The following is a 9,069-nucleotide window of genomic DNA, read 5'->3' on the forward strand; positions in this document are numbered from 1 at the left end:
TAGTCTTAAAACAGTAGTGAATGACAAGTGGTGTTTACAAGGGTGGCAGGCTCTTCCACAACTAGTCAGAAGGCATTAATGGAGTAAGAGGCAAGGCAGGGAAAGTCTGTTCAAATGGCAGACGTGTTAAGAGTTTCTTCCAAGAAGGCACAAATTTAAGATTTGGTTCCCATCCCTTTAGTAGTGTGTCAGAAGAGACACCTTTAAATTGCGGCATGAAGGAGACAGTGAAGAGGACAGATACCCAAACATACTCTTCACATTTATCTAGAATGCAGTACTCAGTGGCAACAATACATTGCTTCTAGATTCTGAAATGCAAACATGAAATCCTCTTCACAAGCCCATACTCAAGATTACCAAGGCACTGTGCAAGTTGTGGGCTGTGCTTATTAGTATTTTAAAATTAGGAGTGTAACTTTTAAATAAAGGCACATTTCCTATACATGAGAGAGTTATCACATGACTAATCAAAATAATTTTGCTTTATACATCAGTAGGTGAGAGCTTGAGAATACAGCAGGTTTGAAGGAGAGAGATGGCTTCTGCAGGTTTGCATTTCTTCTTGTAACTCATGAGGACACATTCCAGACTATAACAGAAAAATAAGGATTGGAAAAACAACAGTCCTCTTCTCCCCACATCAAAGAGGCATAAAACAACCCTGCAACTTAAAGACTTGAGCTACGGAACACTCAAAATATTCAACAAAAGGAAATTCTAAATAATTTCCTGTGTTTGTTTTACCATAGTTTCATTCTTGCACAGGATTAGCTTTTAGAATTCATGTACTACGTATTTCTCACCTATGGTCACAATTCTGTTTGTAGCATCACAATTAGTTGCTGTAGACTGTGTTACAAACAGGCCCAAAGGCGAGAGTAAATGAATCCTGCTGGAAAGCTTGTTAACAGCTACATCACAAATTCAAACAGCTGAACACCAAGCAGTGTAACTAGGCAGAAGCTCCCTGGCTCTACTATGGCCAGAATATAGGGTTACCATATTTCAGCGAGCAAAAAAGAGGACGGGAGGAGCCCCGCCCTAGCCCCGCCCCTCCCACTTCCCGCCCCCCCCTGACCTCCCAACCCTCCCCCCGTTCCTTGTCCCCTGACTACCCCCTCCTGGGACCCCTGCCCCTAACTGCCCCCCAGGACTATCTAAGCCTCCCTGCCTCTTGTCCCCTGACTGCCCCAACCTTTATCCACACCCCCACCCCCAGACAGACCCCTGGGACTCCCACGCCCCATCCAACCACTCCCCACCCACTGACAACCCCCCCCCAGAACTCCCAACCCATCTAAACCCCTCTGCTCCCTGTCCCCTGACTGCTCCGATCCCTCTCCGCACTCCTGCCCCCTGACAGCCCCCCCCAGAACTCCCAACCCATCTAAACCCCTCTGCTCCCTGTCCCCTGACTGCTCCGATCCCTCTCTCCACTCCTGCCCCCTGACAGCTCCCCCCCAGAACTCCCAGCCCCCTACCCCCCCCCCGCTCCTTGTCCCCTAACTGCCCCCTCCTAAGACCCCCCCCAACTGCCCCCCAGGACCCTACCCCCTACCTGTACCCTGACTGCCCAAAACTTTCTCCACTCCCCCCAAAAAGCCCCCCCCCGTTTCTTGACCTCCACCTCCAGAACCTTCCTGCCCCCTGACCTCCTTACCCTGCTGCTCAGAACAGAGTGTTGGGCTCTGTGCAGCCGAGCCGGACACGTGGCTGAGCTCCCCTGCACAACAAAACCCGGTCTGGCCCTGCACAACAAAACCCGGTCTGGCCCTGCACAGTGTTGCTGGACTGGGCTGCAAGGGAGCTGCTGGCTCAGAATGCAGGGCGGATCCGGCTCCTCTACAGCTGCTCCTGAGTCCAGCCCGGGACTTCCCTGCAGCCCTCCCAGCCACTCTCTGCTAATCCCGGACATTGTGAGTGCTTTACAAATTCCCCCCGGACGCTATTTTTAGCACACAAAAGGAGGACATGTCCGGGGAAATCCGGACGTATGGTAACCCTACCAGAATATGAATCCACAGTCTTCCTTGCACCCACCAGAAACATCTCCACTTGCGTTTGTATTTACAGGTTTGTTACCAGTTATAATGATGGGCTCGTGGCTGTTGTATACATACGGGTACATATGGCAACATTCAGAAGTTGGGGCAAGTGAAATCTGGATATCAAAGAAGGGAGCATGAATTTCTTTCCTCTTAAAGCTTCTACTGCAATATATTTCTGTTTAAACAGCTTGTTCACCGGTGATGAATCCTTGAGAACTGTCTGTCCTCCTCCTCCTCCCCCAGGATTCTGCTCCAGCAGGAAAGCTAGTGCATGAAGTCAGTGGTGTTTCCTGCAGTCAAGTGAGGCTAGTCAGATCAAGGCTCTTGCCTGGACTGAGTTTAAGGGCAGGGTTTTAAGTGTCGACCTGCAGTGGCACCAGTGCAGCTGGACTGCTGTAGCGCTTCAGTGAAGACAATATTACACTGATGGGAGAGCTTCTCCCATTGGCATATTTAATCCACCTCCATGAGAGACGGTAGCTATGTTGAGGGGAAAAGCTCTCCTGTCCACATAGCGCTGTCTACAATAGGGGTTAGGTAGGTGTCACTGCGTCACTCACAGGTGTGGATTTTTAACACATAGTTATAACAATGGCATGCAGGGGTAAATTTACAGTGTAGACGTGTCCTAACTACCTTGCTATCTAAGCACTATTGAGGATTGGAGGAGGAGTTTCATATGAAGCTTCCCTACTTTTTTTGTGGTTTGTTTTGCCTGACTTCTGGGCTGGAAGACAGCAAGGGTAGTCTGATTGGCTGGAGTACCCATTTGGGGATTAAGAAAAGGGTGTGACCCACTAGAAGAGGGCCAGACTGCTTTGCAAGAAAGAAAAGTGACATAAGGATGTTGAACCTGGAGTCTAAAGGATTAATAAATGTAGAAATATCACGAAAGATGAATTTGAGAAAGGTGTATGTCCACAGCTCCTGTCATCTAAGTTCGCAAAGCATTTCATGTTACTCTTTGGAAACCCCTGTGAGGTATGCATCATTATCCCCATTTTAAAGATTGAAAAACTGAGGCAAAGAAGTGGTCAAGTGACCTGGTCACGCTCAGAGTCACTCGCAGAGCTGGGACTGGGACTCAGGGGTCCCAGTCTCCTGTGGGATCCCATTTCTGCTCAATGCACAAGAGCCTGAGATTCAACAGTTAAGGTTCCCACAGAAGACATAACTTCACCACATCACACAGATTACATTCAAACATCAATTTAGCAGCGTAAGTACTACTTTGAACTACTGCATATGTCAGGCATGCAATATGGCTAAGTTAGCATTACTGTGTGAACCTTAACTTTTGAATATTATGACCTATGTACTAGCAGTCACAACCAGAGTGTGTTACATTAACAACTTTTTGCATTCGATTTACAGTCTTATGCCCCATGTACGCTAGTCCTACTGACAAAACAGTGCTTTAGCTAAACACCAATGATGATGATGATAATGAGAACAAATGCTATCAATACTGCCCATATCTGTTAAAAAAAGCACATAATTTAGTACAAACAACTCACTTAGATATTTTTAAAAGAGGGCAAAAGCTTCTTCTCTAGACCCAACTACTACTCCCCTGCCTTACAAATTAATGTTTTCCACTCTGTCTTGGCTTCTCAGCAAATAAAGAGTAGGCTTCCAGGCCTTCCTGTAATTAGCACACATGACTGTAAGAGACTAAAGGTTCTTTGTGCTGCTGTGTGTGTTGTCGTCATTCAGTCCATAGCACTGAATTTCTTCCTCCTAGATCTCCAACACCTTAAACTAGTACATTCATTTATCCTTAGCCACATTTCTGGCCTGGAGAACGTTTTGTGTAAAGGAACTTGGCCAGGCCACCCAACTTTTGGAAAGTTCATCTACTTCACTAAGCCAAATGCTCATTAAGGACCGTATGTTGTAATCTTAAATACTATTCACCATGAGTAAAGGCTGCAGAAATTGGCCATAGGTTTTCATGGTTAAAGTTATCTGGATTTCTTTCCCTTTATGTAGTATTCAACAACTTCTAGTTCTTAGTGACATTAATTTGCATTGGAAATACTCAAGTCATGGTTACCTTATAGTTCTTCCACCAATACTTTCTTTTCAACTTGGCAGCACTGGTCTCAAATTCCGCTGCAGTGCATCATCCAACTCTGACAGCTTCTGATCTCGTTCCAAAACCTTGTCCACGTTCACCGTCATGATGTCAATCACCTACAGTGATTTAATAGTCACAGTAAGTTATTCATGTGTTAGATGTTCATCTCCTCAAACACTTTAAGCATGCAGCATATCCTGACAGACACCTTTTATAACATTAACATCATTCAAGCGTTTGTTTTTAAATAAAGCAGAAGATATTGCCTTTTTGATTAAGAGTAGACAATACTGAATTTAGGTTCTTATATTAGCTAAAAGATTTGTGGAACTAAGTAATTGAATTGGAGATTCCCAATGCCTGCCTTGGGGTTTCAATATCAGAAGCTTTGTTTATAAACTTACTCCTACTGAAAGTAAAGTATTCCACTAACAATCTAGCATGTTAGAGAAGGGTCATCACTGTATAAGAAAAACTCAGTTATGGAAGCCACAGCTAGCATTTGAACAATACAGTAACTGCTCATTTAACATCATCCCGGTTAACGTTATTACATTGCTAATCAATTAGAGAACACGCTCGTTTAAAGTTGCGCAATGCTCCTGTGACGGGTTGGATCACAGAAACCCCCTTGGGAGCTGCCACCCGATGTGCAAAGACTACCCCCGCTCCTGTTTTCCCTGCCAGCTCAGGACTCCAGCACCCTGTCTTGCTGAGCCAGACACTCCCGTTTGGCTCCAGACACAGACCCAGGGTCTGAATCACTTGTCCCAAAGCTGCAAGTTTACCTGAAAACAGCTCGCAGTAGTGTGCTTGTCTTTAGCACTCAGATGCCCAACTCCCAATGGGGTCTAAACCCAGATAAATCCGTTTTACCCTGTATAAAGTTTATGCAGGGCAAACTCATAAATTGTTCGCCCTCTATAACACTGATAGAGAGATATGCACAGTTGTTTGCTCCCCCAGGTATTAATACATACTCTGAGTGAATTACTAAATAGAAAGTGATTTTATTAAATACAGACAGTAGGATTTAAGTGGTTCAAAGTAGTAACAGACAGAACAAAGTAAGTCACCAAGCAAAATAAAATAAAATGCGCAAATCTATGCCTAATCAAACTAAATACAGATAATCTCACCCTCAGAGATGTTTCAGTAAGTTTTTCTCAGACTGGACACCTTCCAGGCCTGGGCACAATTCTTTCCCCTGGTACAGCTCTTGTTGCAGCTCAGGTGGTAGCTAGGGGATTCTTCATGATGGCTTCTTTCCACCCCTCTGTTCTCTTCCCCCCCTTTATATATCTTTTGCATAAGGCGGGAACTCTTTGTCTCTCTGGGTTTCCACCCCCCCCTCACTGGAAAAGCACCAGGTTAAAGATGGATTCCAGTTCAGGTGACATGATCACATGTCACTGCAAGACTTCATTACTCACTTGCCAGCACACACATATACAGGAAGACTCACAGGTAAATACAGCCATCTGCAGACAATGGGAGTCATCAAGATTCCAAACCATCATTAATGGTCCACACTTTACACAATTACAATAGGCCCTCAGAGTTACATTTTATATTTCTAGTTTTAGATACAAGAGTGGTACATTTATACAAATCAGATGATCATACTCAGTAGATTATAAGCTTTGTAATGATACCTTACAAGAGACCTTTTGCATGAGGCATATCCCAGTTACTTACATTCACTTATTACCGTATTTTCTCTAAAACTATCTCAGTTACATTATATTGACTTATTATCAAGTTTTTATAAAACCATATAGACTGCACAACGTCACAGCTCCCTTATAATGTTGTTTGGCAGCCACCTGCTTTGTCCACTGCTTGCAGAAAGAGCAGCCTATTGGAGCTAGCTGATGGGGCTTGGAACCAGGGTAAACCAGCAGCCTCCCTAAGTTCCCTGTGCCACAGCCGCCCAGCAGGCTATCAATTGCCGGGCAGTTCAGCTGTCCCTTCCCCCACTGCCATATGCTACTTCTGCCCTCTGCCTTGGAGCTGCTCCCGGGAGCCTCCTGCTTGCTGTGCGGGGGATGGGGGTGGTGGGGAAGAGGAATGCTAATGTCAGGGTGTCCCCCTCCCCCCTGCTCCTGTACCTTATCTCCACAGAGCAAGGGGGGACATGGCAGGGCTCAGGACAGAGGGAGCTTGCTGGAAGCAGCTGCTGTCTCAACTTGCCAATCTTCTTAAAAAGGTAGTGTAGTGTACTTAGAGTGGGGGTGAGTGTACTTAAAGGGACAATGCACATCTCTCTCTCTCTCTCACACACACACACAGGGTGTGTGGATCTGTCTCTCCCTCTCTCACAGAGACACAGTCTCTCTCTGCCATGCTGTGTCTCCTCCCAGCATCTGTGCTGCTTTGTAGAGTGTGAGGCTACATTAACAACAATGTGTTAATCCTTGAGGGCTCAGGAGAGTGCTAGTTCATCATTTAACAGTAAGGCATTCCCTGGGAAATATCCCACCCTCTGACTACACCACCTCAACCAAGCTTCACAATCATCATTGCTGCGTACAGTATTAAATTGTTTAAAACTTATACTGTGTGTGTGTGTGTGTGTGTGTGTGTGTGTGTGTGTGTATATATAAATATATATACACACACACACACACATATATAAAAATTAAAATAAAGTCTCTTGTCGGACGAAAAAAATTTCTCTGGGACCTAACTCCCCCGTCCTTTTACATTAATTCTTATGGGGAAACTGGATTCACTTAACATCGTTTCGCATAAAGTAGCATTTTTCAGGAACATAACTACAACATTAAGCGAGGAGTTACTGTACAATGTTTCTTTTGACACACAAAGCACCTATGACTTCTGAAAAGGAAGTGATGTGCTACCCTATCCAGCCAGAAAGAAATGAGGCTCTCAGCCAAGGATGGCTTTTGGCTCATGCGGGAAGTTTGCCGTAGTTTTGATATAGAACTAGAAACCCCTGGCAATTGTGGATTTCCACATAGCAAAGCTCATTCTCTGTCAGAAACCAACTGGAGTCATGCAGTTAACACATTGGCTCACAAGATAGTCATCTTTGCAAGATCAGGTCAACACCTGGGAAGTATCACAGGTTTCCTGCAACAAGTCTCAAGATGATAGTTCAGATCACAAGAGGGACAAACGATGAAGACATTCTAGTGTTTGGTTCATACACTGAAGCAGACAAATTTACTCTTTGCCCACACAGCACTTCCATGTGTCTTCCCTCTGTCAGGTTTCCCAAGGTCAAAGGAATGGTAAAGCTGCTCTATACAAGAACCATACCTCATCTACGTGGTGTTGTGTCTGCTCAAGGTGACGGTTACTGCCAGAGGCACTATATGAGTTTCCAGGGCCACTTGTTGACCTGCAGTGTAGAGACAGTTACACTACGATATCATACCGTTAATTACATTTATATACCACCTAGAAGTATGCTTGGTAATTTGCAAACAAACGGTATGCAAACCAGTGAATATAAACGTAAACACCAATGGTCATAACAAAGAAAGGTGGAACATTCCCAAGGAGCTAATATGCAACAGAAGAAAAAAAGTTAGATTTCTTTTGCAGTGGAGGAGTGAAGCTTGAGCAGCAAGCGTTAGCCATAGAATTCAGACAGTGGTTCCAAACTTACCACCAACGAATGGCTGCAATGCCACTGGAGATCCGAGAAGCAGGTGGGAGAGAGAAGAGCGGCACTATAGCTCAGAGCATAGTGTATTGTTGCTCTTGATTGACCAAGAACATGGGTTTAGGGATCCCCCCTCTCTTTGAAATAAAAAGCACATGATCTTGTGTGCACTATTTTCCCTTGGTTGAACTTGGGAATTTAAATTTTTTGGAAGCTACTGAACTCAGAAAAAGATTGTGTCAGTCACTGGAAGCATGCAACATTCACTACTTGTTTTCCTAAAAGTTCACCACAGACTAGAGAGGCAGTGGCCAGTACCAGATATTTCAGAAGAAGGTGCAAGAAGCACTGTAGAGCAGTGGGACTCAACCTTTCCAGACTACTGTACCCTTTTCAAGAGTCTGATTTCCCCCAATGAAGGAAAAAGAACAGTACATCTACAGTTTGTACACATAAGACATCTACAACAGTGGTTCTCAAGCAGGGGTCTGGGGCCCCCTGAGGGGGGCCGCAAGGAGGTTTCAGGGGTCCACAAAGCATGGCCAGCATTAGACTTGGGGGGTCCAGGACAGAAAGCCAAAGCCCCACTGCATGGTGCTGAAGCCAAAGCAACTTTGCATGGTGAGAGACCACTATGGCACAGGGAACTGGGCAATTGCCTTGTTTCTACCCCCAATGTTGTTCCTGGCTTTTATATGCAGAAAAACAGTTGCTGTGGCACATGGGGGCTATGGAGTTTTTATAACATGTTGGGTGGGCCTCAGAAAGAAAAAGGTTGTGAACCCCTGATCTACAATATATCCTGTATTTTGGCTTTTTATCATTTGCTAGCTGTACCACCTTTCAATATTGATTATGAACACAATTCTAAATAGGACACTGAATTTATATAGAGGCAACATGATATTTTCTATCCTATTATCTATCCCTTTCTTAATTATTCCCAGCATTCTGTTCGCTTTTTTGACTGCTGCTGCACATTGAGTGGATGTTTTCTGAAAAACATCCACAATGACTCCAAGTTTTCTTTCTTTGAGTGGTAACAGCTAGTTTAGACCCCATGATTTTATGTGTATAGTTGGGATTATGCTTTCCAATGTGCATTACTTTGCATTTATCAACATGACATTTCATCTGTCATTTTGTTGCCCAGTCACCCAGTTTTGAGAGAGTCTTTTGTAGCTCTTTGCAGTCTGCCTGGGTCTTAACTATCTTTAGTAATTTTGTATCATCTGCAAATTTTGCCACCTCACAGTTTACCCCTTTTTCCAGATCATTTATGAATATGTTGAATAAGACTGGTC

At 44.5% G+C, this 9,069-nt stretch overlaps 1 long non-coding RNA gene across 1 annotated transcript; it reads right to left on the bottom strand.

Annotated features, from left to right (window-relative positions):
* Nucleotides 1-8: 8 nt before the first annotated feature.
* Nucleotides 9-9,033, bottom strand: LOC135980215 (uncharacterized). Its single transcript, XR_010597394.1, has 3 exons — nt 7,417-9,033; nt 4,108-4,247; nt 9-592 (listed from the first exon to the last, which is right to left on the bottom strand). It is a non-coding gene; the product is annotated as an uncharacterized LOC135980215 (long non-coding RNA).
* Between the last annotated feature and the right edge of the window lie 36 nt (nt 9,034-9,069).

Source organism: Chrysemys picta, unplaced genomic scaffold (genome assembly GCF_011386835.1).
Source record: "Chrysemys picta bellii isolate R12L10 unplaced genomic scaffold, ASM1138683v2 scaf2237, whole genome shotgun sequence".
NCBI classification, from domain to species: Eukaryota; Metazoa; Chordata; order Testudines; family Emydidae; genus Chrysemys; species Chrysemys picta.